The sequence below is a fragment of the Symphalangus syndactylus genome, chromosome 11 (genome assembly GCF_028878055.3).
Source record: "Symphalangus syndactylus isolate Jambi chromosome 11, NHGRI_mSymSyn1-v2.1_pri, whole genome shotgun sequence".
Taxonomy (NCBI): Eukaryota; Metazoa; Chordata; class Mammalia; order Primates; family Hylobatidae; genus Symphalangus; species Symphalangus syndactylus.
In genome coordinates, this window is record NC_072433.2 from 66,652,486 (window position 1) to 66,671,991 (window position 19,506).

At 43.7% G+C, this 19,506-nt stretch overlaps 1 long non-coding RNA gene across 1 annotated transcript in view; it reads right to left on the reverse strand.

Moving 5' to 3' along the window:
• Window positions 1–19,506, reverse strand: part of LOC129493058 (uncharacterized) — an 83,096-nt gene that overhangs the window by 20,015 nt on the left and 43,575 nt on the right. The gene's annotated exons all lie outside the window — the stretch shown is intronic.

Consider the following 19,506-nt stretch of genomic DNA (forward strand, 5'->3'; position numbering starts at 1 on the left):
TTGGGAGGTGGGCGGATTACTTGAGGTTAGGAGTTCAAGGCCAGTTTGGCCAACATGGTGAAACCCTGTCTCTACCAAAAATACAAAAATTAGCCGGGTGTGGTGGCACGCACCTGTAGTCCCAGCTATTCGGGATGCTGAGGCAGGAGAATCACTTGAACCTGGGAGGCAGAGGCTGCAGTGAGCCGAGATTGCACCACTGCACTCCAGCCTGGGAGACAGAGCGAGACTCTGTCAAATAAATAAATCAATGGAAAGGCAAAGAAATTGCCAGAATTTTCTTACTAAGAGTTAATAATCCACCCCAATCCCTCAATGCACAGAAACAGAGCCAAAGCAGCACAACTTTCAGAGGCTGCATATGGCTAGTGGAAACAAGAGTGAACTCCACTTTTTTTTTTTTTTTTTTGGCAAAGTTGTTATCTATCACTTCTCTTATATTCTCAAACCAAGCTCAGTATTTAAAGCTTTCACTCACAGATGATATTTTATTGGACTTGCTGTTCTATTACTGTGTAAAATGCATGTTCCTTTAATATTCTTTTCAGAATTTTGTTGCCACCAAAATATTATAACCTTTAATCATTTTTATATCCATCGATTTTTAAAAATATTTCCCTGAAAAGGAGCTAGGAAGACATTCTTGAATTAAATTATATGTCAACACTGCCTCCTAATGGTATAGTTCATATTTTGAAATTGTTTTTAAAATTTCAGTCCCTCCTCCAAGCACGTGCATTTTATTTCCAGAAATCTTGTTCATTAAGAGAGAAAGCTCATTTAATACCTAAGAGTTGATTTATGTTAAATAGACATTTCTCACTGGTAAATATTTTTTATGGACTCCGAGCCAGAGGGACTTTAGAGATCAAAAGTCCAAACTATCCTTTTAAGGATAAGATTACCAAGGCAGGATGCAAAGTCAGGAAGCACTTCTCACTAGTCCAAGGCTGTCAAGAAAGACGGTTTTAGCTTAGCCTTTTGTAGGAAGGGTTGGGGAAGCTGGGGGGTAGTACCAGAACAGATGGTCCACAAAACTAAGGAGTCATCCTCCAGCCAGGAATAAAATAAAGGTCTTTGGCGTTACTCAGAGTAAACATAAACTCGCTTGCAGTTTATACTCTGACACTTCTACACACTGTAGCAAACCACCTTTGGATAAAACAGCCAAGCCAATGCAGACCCCTAAAGGAAACAAGAACTACGCAGGAATGGATCAAAAACATCCGTTCCCAACTTCTCCAGATGGGGGCAGCAGGTCGCCAGCAGGAAATGCATGAGTAGCCTTATTTTGTTTGAACTTAAGTTATTTCATCAGGCTAAGCTGTAACAGTTTTGGTCAGTTTTTTCTTAAGACATGTGGATCTTTGAATCACATCCAGGGCAAGCACCCATCAAGAAAAGTCTTTAACAAGTTTGAGTCAGGAATAAAAAAAAAAAGAGGAAGGAAGGGAGAAAGGGAGGGAAAAAGGGAGGGAAAAAGGGAGGGAAGGAAAGAAAGGAGAGAGGGAGGGAGGGAGGAAGGAGGGCGGGGAGGGACTGCGGGAGAGCAGGCAGGCAGGCAGGCTTTATGCATCTCCAACTAGATCCCCATTTTCCCCAGAAACGTTTTGTTTTTTTTTCCCAGCCTTCAGCACACTGAAGGGCTTGAGGGCATTACAGACTGTTCTCCCAAGTAGCCTCCCTGTTAGTCAATAACATCCACTCAGTCAGTCTGGAACCTCCCACGTGTTACCTGCCAGGTCAAGGCCCCTGGCTCTTAGATAACAAAGGAGGAAGAAGTCAATTTCAAGAGAGAAAAATAGGCCTTATGAACGGCTTCAGAAATTGTATGCCTAGTGGGATGCTAAACGACAGAATTAGAGATAGCAAGGTATAGTATTTCTAAACATCTTCAGGAAGGAATATTTAGTGTTTGAACAGAAAATGATGAAAGTCAGGCAAATGCAAAGAATTCTCAAAAATGGTAACAGGAAGGGTGGGATCCTTTGGTAAAATTGGTGGGAGTGTGGTGAGAGAAAGGAATGGCCAGAAAATGGTTCCGGTTTTCAAGCAGCTGGAGGCATTCTGTTGGCATTGGATAGATGAAAAATTAAGATGATGGAAAATGAGAGAGACAGATGTCATCATTTATGCTGCTGTGAGTTACAGGAATAATACCAAACAAGTCATGTACAGGAAAACAGTAAAAACAGGTTAATTTATATGCCATGAAATCAAATGCAGGATCATTTTAACTTGTGGTTAGATGTTTACATTTTTTTTTTTTTTTTTTGAGACGGAGTCTCGCTCTGTCACCCAGGCCGGAGTGCAGTGGCGCAATCTCGGCTCACTGCAAGCTCCGCCTCCCGGGTTCACGCCATTCTCCTGCCTCAGCCTCTCCGAGTAGCTGGGACTACAGGCGCCCGCCGCCACGCCCGGCTAATTTTTTGTATTTTTTAGTAGAGACGGGGTTTCACCGTGGTCTCGATCTCCTGACCTCGTGATCCGCCCGCCTCGGCCTCCCAAAGTGCTGGGATTACAAGCATGAGCCACCGCGCCCGGCCAGATGTTTACATTTAAACTTATTAAAGTTTCCAGGCCCGGCACGGTGGCTCACGCCTATAATCCCAGCACTTTGGGAGGCCAAGGCAGGCAGATCACTTGAGGTCAGGAGTTCAAGACTAGCCTGCCAACATGGTGAAACCCTGTCTCTACTAAAAATGCAAAACTTAGCTGGGCGTAGTGGCAGGCGCCTGTAATCCTAGCTACTTGGGAGGCTGAGGCAGGAGAATCACTTGAATTGGGGAGGCAGAGGTTGCAGTGAGCCGAGATTGCACCATTGCACTCTAGCTTGGGCAACAAGAGTGAAACTCCATCTCAAAAAAATACATAAATAAAAATAAAAATAAATAAATTTATGAAAGTTTCCTATGTAAATATTTACATGAAATGTATTAAGGGAAACATTTCACTTATTTTTAATAAAAAGATATTTCTCTAAATGCCTGAAATATCTTTAGCAGTCATCACTTGCGTGCAAACTGTTAATGTACCCTTCAGAAATTATTCCAGTTTGTTCCTTTGGGCAGGTTCAGTAAGACCTCTGCTTGGCCCCATTCTGTGGTTATTTATTCCAATTTACTACATGACCTTGAAAGGAAAAAGCTGAATATCTTTTTAAATAGTTCAGACTTTTTCTCACGTCAGCCTGGTCATTCTTCCAATTATTCTGACTTAATGAGATTTTATGGTTCTTTGCAAAAGTTAACGTCCTAAGCACCTGAGGTAGCTTAGTGGAATTCACCTATGGCTCAAAAATACTAGTGGCACATAGCAGAAAAAGCAAGGAAGACATTTGGAATCAAGACTTTGGGGTGCAAGTCCTAGCTTTGCCCCATCTCCCTGTAAAACATCGGGTATACCATCTCACTTCTCTGGCCTTGAATTTTCTCAACTGTAGGATGACAAGTTTCTAATGCCTTGCTGGAAAACTCCACAATTGTTTGCGATTTGATGATATAAATAAATAATAGCCTCATCATTGTCAATAAATATTTACTGAATGCCACTTGGTGGTATGTTTCCAGCGGACTGAATTGTTAATTAATTATTCCCCTGGCTAAACAGACAGCCGACTAAAATAAGTAACACTGTTCAGAGGGCAGGGAAAATGTTACCACCCTAGACTCAGCCTGGTGCTGAAAAATGAAAATGTCATTCCTCCCCACAGGTACTCTTTTCTAAGGAGATTTAGGTATGTGGTTTTTCCTATTATGAACTGTTTCTATTTTCAGGGTTCAGAATTCTTTGTAGATTTGCATAAGCTAAATATTCTAAAAATCATCAAGTGAGTAATTTTTGGTTTAGAGTCCTTCATCTACCTAGGAAGGGAGAGAGCTGGCTTCTCACATTTTGAGAATAGGTGAGTGGAATTTGGGAGCTAGACACCTCAGGATTTTTTTCCTTCCATCAAGCCATTCTCAGCAGCTTGATGACTCCCAGATTTCTCTCTCCAGCCTGGACTACTACCCAGCATTCAGGCACGTGGTATCAGCCTGGCCTATAGACCCAAGCCAGCGGTCTGTGGCCCGGACCCTGTACCTCAGGCCCCGAGCCCCTTCCCATGGCCATTCAGGCAGGCGCCCCAGGTCTGGAACAGGTCCCAGACCTGGATCCTGGTTGCCAGAGGCACCCTCCTCAAAATTGTTTACATCCTCCTCCAGTAGCTGAGAACAGCCAGGGCCAGCTCTGCCATCTAGGAAGGAAACCCCAAGCCTGGACCAGTCAGCATGGGACCCAGTCCTCATTTGTCTCCTTCTGAGTGTTCAGTGACCCTCTACATCCCCTTACCACATCCCTCACACCCACCCCACTCCTGGAGTGACCAAGTGCCCTAAGAAGCCTAAGGCTTTATGTTGGCCCTGGTTCCAGGAGGGATCCCTGGTGATAGGATGGCTTCTGCTGGCAGGAACTGTATTTTATCCCAAGATCTGGTGAGATTGGGCTACCCACTATGGTGCTGACACTCTGATTTTGGCTGACTCACATCAGACACAGGACAAGTTCAGGACCCTTGGCCCTTGCCTTGAGCAGTGAACGTAGGCCTTCATTGGCTCTCACCTGTGGGGGTTCTGACTGCAGCAATACCTATGGTCTGCAGCACTCAAGGGTAAACAGGAATCTAACATAAAATGAATTACTGACACTTCATATATATATATATATATACATATATATACATATATATACATATATATACATATACATATATATACACATATATATACACATATATATATATATATACATATATATATATATATACATATATATGTTTGTTTGAGACAGTCGTACTGTTGCCCAGGCTGGAGTGCAGTAGTATGAGTTCAAGCGATCCTCCCACCTCAGCTTCCTAAGTAGCTGGGACTATAAGTACACACAACCAAGCCGGGCTGATTTTTGTATTTTTGTAGTGATGGGGATTCACCATGTTGCCCAAACTGTTCTCAAACTCTGGGCTCAAATGATCAGCCCACCTCTGTCTCCCAAAGTGCTGGGATTACAGGCATGAGCCACTGTGCCCAGACTGTTCCCATATATTCTTGGTAAGACTTGCAGTTGTGGTCATCATCAACAAAGCACAGTAACTACCTCACAGAGAGTCATTTAATGGATGCCAGTATTCAGAAGCATCCAGTGATGCTTAATGTAGCATCAGGAGTAATGATATAACCAGTATTAAATGAATGGTGTTGGGAAGCTACAGAAACAAGATCCATATTGTCTCAATACAGTTTCCAAAGAAGCATGGCATTGTCAGTAATAATGGCATTGCTATGTATTTCTCACAATGGGAGATATGAAAGTATCACATGTGACAATAAAGAACAAGAGATTGTCCCTGTTCCTCAATAGGGACAGATGGTGTCTGGATACTATGAAGAATCTTTATGTGCACTAATTGGACAACAAGCAGTTACCTCTTCTCAACCCGTTATTCTAAATCCTCATGAACATGTCACTCACTAAACCTCACACAGGCCCATGAATGTTTAGATATGTTTTTAAATCAAATACATTAAAAAATATATTTTAAAATCTAATTATATAGAAAGAGATAGGTGCTCCACAAAAATATTTTCCCAGAGCTCTCCATACCCAAGGAGCAGCCCAGCTGGACTCTGAAAACAAGGTCCTGATCTTCCCTTGCCCACTTAAACTTGCCTCTCCCACAGGATCTTTCATATTTGAAAATGGATGTTCTACTCTTCTAGTTGCTCAAGCCAAAATCTTGAAGTCGTCCTTGACTTTTCTCTTCCTCTTATACTCACATTCAATACATCATCAAAGCCTGTCAGATCTACCTATAAAATGCATCCAAATTTGACTGCATTCCACTTCCTCCTCCATATTTCCTAGGGAGTAATGGACTAAGCTGCCATCATCTCTCACCTAGAATATTGCACAATAAATTTCTCTACAAGTCCCCTTAATTCCTCCCTAGTCTCCCTCAGATCTATTCTCCATAGAGTGTCCTGAATGATTCTTTTAAGAACTAAGTCATATCATCTCAGTCATCAGTTCAAAACTTTGCAGTTGCCTTGTGTCACAGATCTTGGGTCATGCACTCAGATGTGCCTTCAAGGAAGGACAGGCTGCCCATCTGTGGGTTATGTGACTCCAGCCCCCAGCTGCCAGCCCCTTCAATGTCAAACCTTCAGACTCTTTGTTCAAAGTCACATCCTTCCCGGGCCAGCCTGCATCTGATGCCTGAGCAAAGCAAGGGCATAAAACCCTGGCATTCTGGCCTGACTAGCGGCAACTCTGACAGGAGATATTCTCTCCAGAACTCACCACCAGATGGGCCAAGGCATTTTTTGACCTGTATTGCAGTTCAGCTTCTACTTCTGCCCAGTCCTATCTCCTCTTCCTCTCTTTTCACAGGTGTCAGACTGCACTGCAGTCTGAAGGGTGTCTCTGCCTACTCCTGTGCCTTCTCCCTTTAATTTTCACTAGTATTTTCACTGCCCCTCCAGCAAAATCTTGCACTTCTATGTCCTTCTCAGCATGTGGTTCCCAGAGGACCAAAAACGGCCCATTTTCCCTGACTGCTCTATGTGAAATAGCAACACACCCCTCTTCTATATTCTCTATCTTCATTGGTGTGCTTATTCTTCTCCATAGTGATTGTTACCACCTGCTGTGCATTTTTGGTCATATTTTATTCATTCACTCATACATTCATTGTTTCCCCACACATTAGAATATAAGCTCCTCAAAGGCAGGAACTTGACTTTGTTCACTTCCATACACGAGTGCCTAGAATAATGCCTTGGGTATAGTAAGAGCTCAATAAATATTTGATGAACGAAAAAACATGAATGCATATTTGAGAGACCCTTGCTAGAAAGAAGAAAACTTGAAAATTACAGAAACATTTCATTATCTTTTCTCAGACATAAGAATATTAGGAGCTGAAAATGTTTGTGATTGGCTTACTTCCAAATTTAAACCCAGACTCCCATTCTCTTCATTCCTACATGCACATATTTATGCTTCATATATTTGAGCACCTTATATGAGGCCTGACACTGGACTTAAGGGCTGAGAGGTACAAAGATGCCTTCTGTCAGTTCCTGGATCAGTGAGGGAGACAAGCCCTCACTAAAGGAGTTAAGTGCTCTAATAGACACTATGATTTGGATGTGGTTTGCTCCCACCAAAACCCATGTTGAAGTTTAATTGCCAGTGCAGCGGTCATGGGAGGTAGGGTCTAGTGATGGTATATGGTCATGGAGGCAGATCTGTCATAAATAGATTAATGCCTTCTGGTGGGAGTGAGTTCTCGGTTTCATGGGAATGGATTAGTTCCCAAGAAAGCAAGTTGTTATAAGTGAGCCCAGCTTCTCCCGTGTGTCTCTTTGCACATCCTGCTTCTGCTTTCTGCCAGTAGTTGAAGTAGCAGGAGACTCTCACCAGATGAGCTGCCTGATCTTGGACTTCCCAGCCACCAGAATCACCAGCCAAATAAACCTCTTTTATTTATAAATTATCCAGTCTCAGGTATTCCATTATAGCAACCCAAACAGACTAAGACCATAAATGCCACAAATGATGCTGTGAAGGCACAGAGAAAAGCTGCTTACACCAGCATAGGGAGGGCTGGGGTGCCCTGAGGAAGCCCAGAGAAACACCTCCATTCTGTCCACCTCTTTCTGTTCTTCAGACCCCCTAAGCTCATTCCTACCTCAGAGCCTTGGCACTGGTTGTTCCTTCTGCCTCCTGATCTTCATGTGGTGGTACCTTCCTGTTATTCATGTCTCAGATCAAGTGTCACCCTTTCAGGGAGGCCCTCTTGAATACCTAAAGTGCTCCATCCACCCCAATCCCCTCAACCTCTAAACCTTGATTGGTTAATCTGTCAAGTAGCCTTGCTTTAGTTTTGTTGTTGTTGTTGTTCCCTTTTTGAGACAGGGTCTCGCTCTGTCACTCAGGCTGGAGTGCAGTGGCACAATCTTGGCTCACTGCAACCTCTGGCTCCTGAGTTGAAGTGATTATCGTGCCTCACCCACCGAAGTGGCTGGAATTACAGGCACGCACCACCATGCTCAGCTAATATTTTTTTGTGTTTTTAGTAGAGACAGGGTTTTGCCATGTTAGCCAGCCTGGTTCAAACTCCTGGCCTTATGTGATCTGCCCACCCTGGCCTCCCAAAGTGACTGGATTATAGGCATGAGCCACTGCATTGGGTACTTTTGTTCTTCATAGCACTTCACATGATCTATTTGGTTATTTAATTATTGTATACACTCTCTCTCTTCCTCCCTGTGCTATAAGTCCTAAGAGGACAGGAACCTTGTTTTTCTTACTTATTGTCCCAACTCCAGTGCCTACAAGAGAGGGCCTGACACACACAAGGGACTTAACAATATTTATTGAATGATTATGTGGAAAAATGAATAAAAAGATAATGCTCCTATAGAGACATAAAGAAAGACTAGTGGCCAGGCTCAGTGGCTCATGCCTGTAATCCCAGGACTTTGGGAGGCTGAGGCAGGTGGATCACTGGAGGTCAGGAGTTCGAGACCAGCCTGGCCAACATGGTGAAACCCCATCTCTGCTAAAAATACAAAAATTAGCTGGGTGTGGTGGCGGGCGCCTGTAATCCCAGCTGCTTGGGAGGCTGAGGCAAGAGAATCGCTTGAACCTGGGAGGCAGAGGTTGCAGTGAGCCGAAATCATGCCATTGCACTCCAGCCTGGGCAACAAAAGCAAAACTCCATCTCAAAAAAGGAAAAAAAAAGTGACTAGAAAGTCAGAGTGTGTGTGAGAGCAAGGCATTCCACATTCAACATTAGGGGAAAAGCTTCTGCAAAGAAATGGTCTGCAATGCCTTTTTTTTTGGACAGAGTTTCGCTCTTTTTGCCCAGGCTGGAGTGCAGTGGCGTGATCTTGGCTCACTGCAACCTCCACCTCCCGGGTTCAAGTGATTCTCCTGCCTCAGCCTCCAACATAGTTGGGGTTACAGGCACCCGCCACCATGCCCAGCTAATTTTTTGTATTTTTAGTAGAGACGGGGTTTCACTATGTTGACCAGGCTTGTCTCGAACTCCTGACCTCAGACAATCCACCCACCTCAGCCTCCCAAAGTGCTGGGATTATAGGCGTGAACCATCGTGCCCGGCCTGCACTGCTCTTTTTTCTTTCTTTCCTTTTTAAAATATCTTGCCTTTTCTGTGAAGATTCCAGAATGCACTACTGTTTTTTATTTCCCCAGGAGTCCCAACATCAGAAGTCTTCAGGTCTGGGTAATGGGATACGGGGATTCATTATACCATTCTCTCAACTTTTGTATCTTGAAATTTTTCATAATAAAATACTAAGGAAACAAAAGTCTTGGGGGCAAGTAAGTAATATAGATGTATGACACAGCTCAGTTTTCAGCCCAAAGGTGGAGCCGCATAAACCGGAAACAGCAGGCTCTGCATCAAAAATACTCAAATTTGACCGGGCGCGGTGGCTCACGCCTGTAATCCCAGCACTTTGGGACGCCGAGGCGGGCAGATCACGAGGTCAGGAGATGGAGACCATCCTGGCTAACACGGTGAAACCCCGTCTCTACTAAAAATACAAAAAATTAGCCGGGCGAGGTGGCAGGCGCCTGCAGTCCTAGCTACGGGGGAGGCTGAGGCAGGAGAATGGTGTGAACCCCGGGGTGCGGAACCTGCAGTGAGCCGAGATCACACCACTGCATTCCAGCCTGGGTGACAACGAGACTCCGTCTCAAAAAAAAAAAAAAAAAAAAAAACAAGAAAAAAATACTCAAATTTATTTTTTCCCCAAACTCTGGTGTGAGCTAAACACACCAGAGCCTGAATTCAGCCAGTTCGTGACCCCTGAACACCATAAGCTAAGACATGGATCCCAGATAATCTATTCACTTTATTCTGAAAAATGCTTACACAGAAATCCTCAACCGTCTGGAGACCAAACCTCAGCAATATTGAAGAAACAATTTATTACATGTTTTCACATAGCTAAAAGGGCAGATTTTGAACATTCCCAACACAAAGAAATAATAAATGTTTGAGGTGATGGGTATATTAATTACCTGATTTGATCATTATGCGTGGCACATATGTAGCAAAATATCACACTGTACCCCATAAATATGTACAATTATGACTCAATTTAAAATAATAGCCAGGCACAGTAGCTCATGCCTGTAATCAATCCCAGCATTCTGGGAGGCCAAGATGGGTGGATCACTGGAGTCCAGCAGTTCAAGACCAGCCTGGGAAATATGGTGAAACACTGTCTTTACCAAAAAAAAAAAATTTTAAATTTGAAATTGATGGGTGTAGTGGTATGTGCCTGTAGTCCCAGCTACTCAGGAGGCTGAGGTGGGAGGACTGCTTAAGCCTGGGAGGCAGAAGTCACAGTGAGCCAAGATCGAGGCACTGCACTCCAGCCTGGGTGACTGAGCAAGACCTTGTCTCAAAATAATAATAATAATAAAAGCAAATAATAATAATATTAAACAGTACCTCTATTTTCCAGAACTCACTTCTGTTATGGCTCTGTTTTATGGCAGACTGCTCATTTTCTTACCTTCTCCAAAACTCCCCACAGGCAAGGGAGTTGGTTGCAGCTCCTCCACGCTCCCACTGCAACTTCCAACCATTCCTCTTCCACCCCCTGCACCACCCCATCAAAAGCCTCTTCTCTGAGGATCATCTCTTAACAAGAGCCCACCTTCTTCCTGTCCTTGTTCTTTCAACCTTCTGCCTCCATGTCTCTCCACCACAGTCAGCAAGAGCTTGAACACCTCCTTATGAACTCCATCAACCCCAGCCATCATCCCAGAGAACTCCAAACAACCATGAAGGTGACCCAGCCTGAAGCTGTCTTAGCAGCCACTTTGTCTCCCTCCCAGCTCACCTCAACTGCCCCCACCCCCTGCTAAGCCGCACCTGAAATTCATAATGACCTTCCACCCTGAAATCCCACTCTCAGAGGCAGCCTCCCTCCTGAATCCAGGCCTCAATGAGTCCTACTACATCCGGGATCCCCAATCCCTTGGCCTTTCATTCTTTTTTCAATCTATCCGCCCCGATCTAACTTCACTTCTTTTCCTGACGTACCGCTTTGGTTTGCAACCTTAGCTAAATATTAGAATCACCTGGGGAGCTTTCATGACTCAGGATGACTAAGCCGGCTTAATCAATTACATCAGATGCTCTGGGGGAAGGGCTCAACCAGCAGGGCTTTTAAGGCTCCCCCCACTTGATTCCAACATGCAGCCACGGTGGAGAACCACTCAGTGCCCTGCAACCTGGATTCTATGGTTCATCACTTTAACAAATTTCCAGTGTACCTTCACTGCCTCATTCTTTTCTTCTCTGCCACATACTCCCCAAAAGCCCCTCAGCCTTGGAGCAATCCCGCTGCATACTTTCTCTATTCCTATAAGGAAGCTGCTGAATTCTGATGGAGGAAAATCACCAAACCATTAGTTTTCCCATGAGAATGAGTCTTACATAAGGCACTAACACAGTGGGATTTGAAGAATACCACCAATTCAAGATCATTCCTTTGGGACACACATTGACATCCAGCTCCTGATTGAGAGCTAGTCCTACTCCTATTGTTACCAGAATAGTGCAGTTAGTTCTGCATTGAGAAAAAATTATGAAATTCTCAGAGCTAAAATAAAGAGGGCCCAGTTGCTAACTAGAGACTCCTGTACTTCCAGGAGAGACTAGACTGGTTTGCCAGGTAATATTATGAAAATGTCTATGCCCGCCCGCCCCATCTGGGAAGTGAGGAGCGCCTCTGCGCGGCCGCCCCGTCTGGGATGTGAGGAGCGCCTCTGCCCGGCCGCCCCTTCTGGGAAGTGAGGAGCGCCTCTGCCCGGCCGCCCCGTCTGGGAAGTGAGGAGCGCCTCTGCGTGGCCGCCCCGTCTGGGAAGTGAGGAGCGCCTCTGCCCGGCCGCCCCTTCTGGGATGTGAGGAGCGCCTCTGCCCGGCCGCCCCTTCTGGGATGTGAGTAGCGCCTCTGCCCGGCCGCCCCTTCTGGGAAGTGAGGAGCGCCTCTGCCCGGCCGCCCCGTCTGGGAGGTCTGCCACGGAGGCCAGAAGCAATGTGGGGGCTGGATGTGGTGGCTCATGCCTGTAGTCCCAGTACTCTGGGAGGCTGAGGCGGGTTGATCACTTGAGGCTAGGAGCTCGAGACCAGCCTGGCCAACATGGCGAAACATATGAAAAATACAACTGTCAAACCAACCAACGAACCAAGCGACAACAAAACAGGTCTACCCTGGAGTCATACTCTAATTTTTTCTATTTTCCTCCCTTTCTGATCTTTTATCCCACTTTCTTTTTCTTCCTCTTCCTTCTCCTCCTTCTTTGTCAAATAGAGGATTGAGTTATTATCATTGATCCATACAAAGTCCCTCTCTCATTTATTTTCTTTAATTCCCACCCCCCATTTCTATTCCCCGTCTTCCCATGTGCAACCTTCCTAATATGTTTGATATGCATCTTTTTGTTCATATGTACTTTTAGAAAATGTTTATTGTTTTGTGTGCAAAAAAAAATAAAAGAAAAAAAAGAAAATGTCTAAAAGGAGAACTTTCCCCTTTGGGGGCAAAGATAAGGTTTGATAAAAGACCCCAGTCCCTGGTTTGGCCTCCTCTTCAAAACTAAGGGAGAGGAACTCAACAGAACCAATCCAAGGTTACAGGTTTCAGGGAAGAGGGAAGCCTTTCCCCTGGTCCCTGCTTGCATGACCTGTGAACACTGTTCTTGCTGATCTACCTCGAGCTACCAGCAGGAGAAGGAACATTGAGGCCAAAAGTGGAATGGTATGATCAGAAAAAGAGGGGCCAGATAACACCCCCTCAAATTCCCAGTTCCTTGAAAGTAGAGAACATGAGGCTGCTTCCTCCCTGGAAACCCCATAGTTGGAATCCTGGAAAGTATGTGAGATTGGAGGCCATGGCCTTGTCAAAGCCATCACAGCATGAGGCAAAGAGGCTCTCGCCTTAGAAGAAGGTGGTTCCACCAGCTGGAAGCCCTAAAGGGAATCAAACCCAAAGAGTACCAGAGGTAGTCTCTCAAAGGTCTACCTCTGGTTTGCAACCTATCTAAGTCTCTCAAAGGTCTACCTCTGGTACTCTTTGGGTTTGATTCCCTTTAGGGCTTCCAACCTTATCTCTCAGAGACAATGAGCCCCATAGCAATGCTGACTGCAACTCTACCTCAGGAGGTATCTTTTCCTTTTCCCTCCTCCCTCTCCCCATGCTAGAAGGGTACACGATGGAAAAGGATGGGCTCTTGTGAGAGAACAGCACACACCTTACCCCTCTCTCACTCACACATACAAACACACAAAATCACACACAGTCACTGAGGCTAAAAGCCTGGTATGTACTGAAGGAAAAGGGAGAACTTTGAATCAAACATGAACTTGAAGTTTAAAATGGAATCAGGATTTGTGGAGAAAGAATCTGATTGTCACTTTGGGTCAGATGTTCACTCCTAATACAATCCACCATGGCCAGGGCTGGGTTATCTAGTGTCAAAATGGCTACCAGGTAGCCACCCCATGAAGGAGGGAGTCAGGCTTAAAAGACAGGCAGAGAGATGGTAAGTATGGCAGCCACCTTAGAGGTGGTTTTCCAGGAGTTTCTTTTCTTCCTGATCAGAAACTGGGACAAATTGGGAATGCTGAGCTTCTGAGAAGCTAAGTAATGCTGCAGGTAGAAAGGAATAAAGAAGCAAGACAAAGAAAGGGAAGCTGAAAGATACTCTTCACTTATCTAAATTTAGCCAGCCCAAGCTTATTCCTTCTTGGTTAACAGATTTCCTCCTGTAACTTCCACATTTGTATCTGCAGGTTTCTCCATTTATTATATACTTTATATGGCCCCACAGAAATAATCTTTGACTAATATATTACTAGAGCAACATATGACTGTATTACAAGCTAAAAGAAAAAAACAACACAGGGTCAATAAACTATCTGGAGGAATATTGCAAAGGTTGGAAAAACTAAAAATGATTACCAAGACACACATAAGAAGAAACAGGGAAAAAAAGCACAAATATCTTAAGGGTATAGGACAAGAATTGGGAATTCTGTCACATCTATGCCTGGAAAATAAGGGTGGTACACAGCACAACATGAAACACGTATGATTACAGAAAAGCGTCTCCAGGTGACTGCCCAGAGGTATTCACCTGTCGGAAATATATGACTGTCAAGATGAATCAGAGCTGTGTAAATTACCCAGTGGGTACACTGTAGGCAGAAATATGTTTTAGAGAGAAAGGCTGTAGCCTTGGATTTGTGGGCAGGAGTAGGCATGCAGAGAATGAAAAACAGAACTAGGAAAGAGAACAAAACAAATTCCTAATTCTTTTCTTCAACTGCTTGTGCAATTCAGTAGCTGAGCTTAAGTTTCCAAACAGGATAAGAGATGGAAAGTAATGACATCACCTAAAGTACTAACATAACCTAAAGAATGGCTCAAATATTTTTGCATGTGAAAGGAAGTATTATCAGGAATAATGACTTTCTTTTTCTTTTCCTTTTTTTGAGACAGAGTTTTGCTCTGTTGCCCAGGCTGGAGTCCAGTGGCACGATCTCGGCTCACTGCAACCTTCGCCTCCTGGGTTCATGCAATTCTCCTGCCTCAGCTTCCCAAGTAGCTGGGGATTACAGACATGTGCCACCACACCCAGCTAATTTTTGTATTTTTAGTAGAGATAGGGTTTCACCATTTTGCTCAGGCTGGTCTCGAACTCCTGACCTCAAGTGATCCACCTGCCTTGGCCTCTCAAAGTGCTGGGATTACAGGCGTGAGCCACCGCACCCAGCCCTAATGACATTTATTTTGAGCAAAACTTTAAACTGTTTCCTTAAGCACACTCAGGACTGGATCCATAAAACCAGGTAGAGTGATTAACAAGCCTGCTCTCCAGTTCCTCGGCTTTATTTATGTTTCCAAATTGTAATAACCCAGTACCCTACTTAATGATTAAGAGCAAAAAATAGGATCCAAGTCAATGTAAAGTGCATATTAAAATATTTTTCTTGCTAGATCATTATGTTTCTAGGAAACTTTTGGATTTCCTGGAACTATTTTGTATAATTTTTTAAAAATCAACAATAAATCTTACATGACAGATTCTGCTAATGAAAGAGATGGGAAAATGTTTGAATACACAGAAAGCTTTCTGGAAGCAAGACCTATGACTCCATTGAATAGTAAAAGGAAGGAAGAAATATTTTTAAAGATATTTAGCATTAGAGTGGCCTAAATGTTGTAAATAAACCCGTACTTTTGAGAATAACCTGTTTCGGCAAAAATGTAATTTTTTTTTTCCTTTTTTTTTTTTAGACAGGATATTGCTAAGATGTTGCCCAGATTGGTCTCAAACTCCCAAGTTCAAGCAATCCTCTGGCCTCAGCCTTCCAAGTAACTGAGATTACAGGCATGTGTCATGGTGCCCAATTTATCAACGCAATTTGTCTACAAATGGAGTGGCACATTCAAATATTTGTTGCTGTTGTCATTTGTCCATTCATTTGTTGACTCAGTAGCATTAATTGAGTGTCTATTCCAATGTGCAGACACTATGCCAGGCACTGGGGTGGAAGGAGGAATAAAAAGAATGGTAATAATAACTACCATTTCCTGAGTGCTTATTACATGACTATCTCCTCAAACCTCACAACAAGAGAATGAGCTACACATTATTATTTACATTTTCCAGAAGAGGAAACTGAGACTTGCCTGAACCCACCTAAACCAGAAGGATGGAGCAAGAGTGAAGCCAGAGGTGGGCCCAGCATCTGCTGCTCCTTTTTGTTTTTTTGAGATGGAGTTTCACTCTTGTTGCCCAGGCTGGAGTGCAATGGTGAGGTCCCGGCTCATGCAACCTCCACCTCCCAGGTTCAAGCAATTCTCCTGCCTCGGCCTCCCAAGTTGCTGGGATTACAGGTGCGTGTAATACCTGGCTAATTTTTGTATTTTTAGTAGAGACGGGGTTTCACCATGTTGGCAAGGCTGGTCACGAACTCCTGACCTCAAGTGATCTGCCCGCCTCAGCCTCCTAAAGTGCTGGGATTACAAGTGTGAGCCACCGCACCTGGCCTGCTGCTTTTAATCACTATATGCACACCTTCCTGCAGGAAGCTAATTAGTGTAGAATTTATTTCAAAATCTCTAGGAGCCAATATATTCTTGGCACATAGCAGATTCAATAAATATTTGCTAAATGAGTGGAAACTGAGTCGCCAAATTTGTATTTTAATTTTGGCTGTGTAAAACAATGTGTTACCTACTTACTCTGGTGGATGTGATTGTAAATAATTACAGTCTTGCCAATTGCTTGCAAATATTGTGTTGGTCACATGTAAAAGTCTTGCTACAGAAGCCAGGCCTGAAGTTCCCGATTAAATAGGTCTGAAGAGTATGTTGCAGAATTTAGAAGTGTGTGTAGTATGATTCCGGAGCTTAGCACTCCTCTCCCTCAGCAGATTATTCATATTTTAGTTTGGTTGAAGTTACTGGAGCTATACAAGCTGATTGAAATTAACCATTTCATTTATTTATATATTTTAAAGAAAAACACTAATTTCTATCAGAGTGAAGGGCTAGGAAAGGTTTGTGACCTAGGGACGCTTACGTCCCTTTCCAGGTCTGCGATGGGCTAGTGGTGCGTGCTCCTCTGCACCTGATTCTGAAATAGGTTCGGAATGAACAGCCTTCCAGCTGCCTGTGTGACTCTAAGACTCTCCTCTGGGGTACATAGACAGAGGTTATTGAAAGGGAATCTATTTCCATTTAGAAGGACTGTTTCCTACAATTAATCTGCCTGAAAACACACCTATGGTCCAGGTGTTGTGTGGGTTTTCCCGCCCACCTTTTCTTTAAGGACCACTTCTCACCATTTAAAAAACAAAAACAAAACAAAACAAAACAAAACACACCTTCCACTCATCCCAAATCTTTCTATGGCACCTCAATGTAAAACCTGGGATTGCCTTGAGAGGTAAAAACCCTGAGGTAACACACACGGGCAGAATCCTAAATACTGGTGCTGAGAAAGTGAATGACTTTAACGATTGATTATATCTTTTTTTTTTCTAGATGTGGTCTCGTTCTGTTGCAGTGGCACAATCATAGCTCACTATAACCTCGAACTCCTAGGCTCAAGCGATCCTCTCACCCAGCCTCCCCAGTTGCTAGGACTACAGGTATGTACAACCATGCCACACTAATTTTTAAATTTTCTTTGTAGAGACGGGGTCTCACTAGGTTGCCCAGGCTGGTTAAATAATCTTTTTGCAAGTCAAGTTTTTCCCAATTATTTGCTCTCAATATAATTGAAGCAGGGCATGTTAGCTGATGAAGCATTAGTTATAATTCTTGGTGATATATCATTGAATTATTTCTGATGTAAACTTTGGCATGAGTTCAGAGAATTGAGCAATGTTATGATAACAAAATACTCTTCTTTCCCGTCTGCTTATTTTTGTGAACAAGGTTTCTCAGAACTTAATCTATAATAAGCAAGCACAGAATCAATGCTAAACTGTTTCATTCTAACAACAAATAATATTCAAACATGGAGACATAAGTTAATTGAAAAAATAGTTCCAGCCGGGCACGATGGCTCACGCCTGTCATCCCAGCACTTTGGGAGGCCGAGGCGGGTGGATCACAAGGTCAGGAGATCGAGACCATCCTGGCTAATACAGTGAAACCCCGTCTCTGCTAAAAATACAAAAAATTAGCTCGGCATGGTGGCGGGCGCCTGTAGTCCCAGCTACTCGGGAGGCTGAGGCAGGAGAATGGCATGAACCCAGGAGGCGGAGCTTGCAGTGAGCCGAAATCGCGCCACTGCACTCCAGCCTGGGTGATAGAGCGAGATTCTGTCTCAAAAAAAAAAAAAAGAAAAGAAAAGAAAAAAGAAAAAATAGTTCCACCCATCTAATTAAGAAATGTATTTCTGGCCGGGCATGGTGGCTCATGCCTGTAAGCCCAGCACTTTGGGAGGCCGAGGCAGCAGATCACCTGAGGTCGGGAGTTCGAGACCAGCCTGACCAACATGAATAAACCCCGTCTCTACTTAAAAATACAAAATTAGCCGGGTGTGGTGGCGCATGCCTGTAATCCCAGCTACTTGGGAGGCTGGGGCAGGAGAATCACTTGAACCTGGGAGGCAGAGGTTGCAGTGAGCCGAGATCGTGCCATTGCACTCCAGCCTGGCAACAAGAGTGAAACTCCGTCTCAAAAAAAAAATGTATTTCTAATAAAATTTTACTGTCCATTTTATAATTACATACAAACATGTTTCATATATTTATATTTTTGATCATCCATATAATAATAATTATAATAACTCAATCCAGAGGAAATTTTCAACACTTTGAGACTTGCAATCACCAAAAATTTTTCATTTATTTATTCATTGAAGATGGCATCTTGCTCTGTTGCCCAGGCTGGAGTGCAGTGGCATGATCTCAGCTCACTGAAACCTCTGCCAGCTGGGTTTAAACGATTCTCTTGCCTCAGCCTCTCGAGTAGCTGGGACTACAGGTGCCTGCCACCACTCTGGCTAATTTTTGTATTTTTAGTAGAGATGGGGTTTCATCATGTTGGCCAAGCTGGTCTCAAACTCCTGACCTCAAGTGATCCTCCTGCCTCAGCCTCCCAAAGTGCTGGGATTACAGGTGTGAGCCACCACGCCCAGCATCAAAATCTTCAAACATTTTTATTTAAATGTATACACATATTTTAGTTGTAGAAAAGTTTGATAGGTCTACCCACAGAAAACATTTGGACATAAAAATATATGACATTGGGAGTGGGAGGAGAAGTGGAATGAAAACACAAGTTTAGCCAGAAGCAGTTACTCGTACCTGTAGTTCTAGCTACTCACACAGCCTAGGTTACATAGTGAGGCCCCATCTCAAAAAACAACAACAACACAAAACAGGATTAAGGCAAAAAAAAATGGACACTATAATATTTTCCATTGTTAAAGATAAGCTCCTTAATATATTTTTTAAAGGAATGAAAGCAGAAATCAAATTGATTTGATATTTAATACATTTTTTTAAGTATCGATTTACACTGTTAGAAATTCTCTTTGCGGTCGGGCGCGGTGGCTCATGCCTGCAATCCCAGCACTTTGGGAGGCCGAGGCAGGCAGATCACAAGGTCAGGAGCTTGAGACCATCCTGGCTAACATGGTGAAACCCCATCTCTACTAAAAACACAAAAATTAGCTGGGCATGGTGGCACATGCCTGTAGTCCCAGCTACTCAGGAGGCTGAGGCAGGAGAATCACTTGAACCCTGGAGGCGGAGGTTGCAGTGAGCCAAGATCAGGCCACTGCACTCCAGCCTGGGCAACAGAGCGAGACTCCATCTCAAAAAAAAAAAAGGAAGAAAGAAAGAAAAAAAGAAATTCTGTCTTTGCAAATATTTAAACTTATGACTTTAAAAAA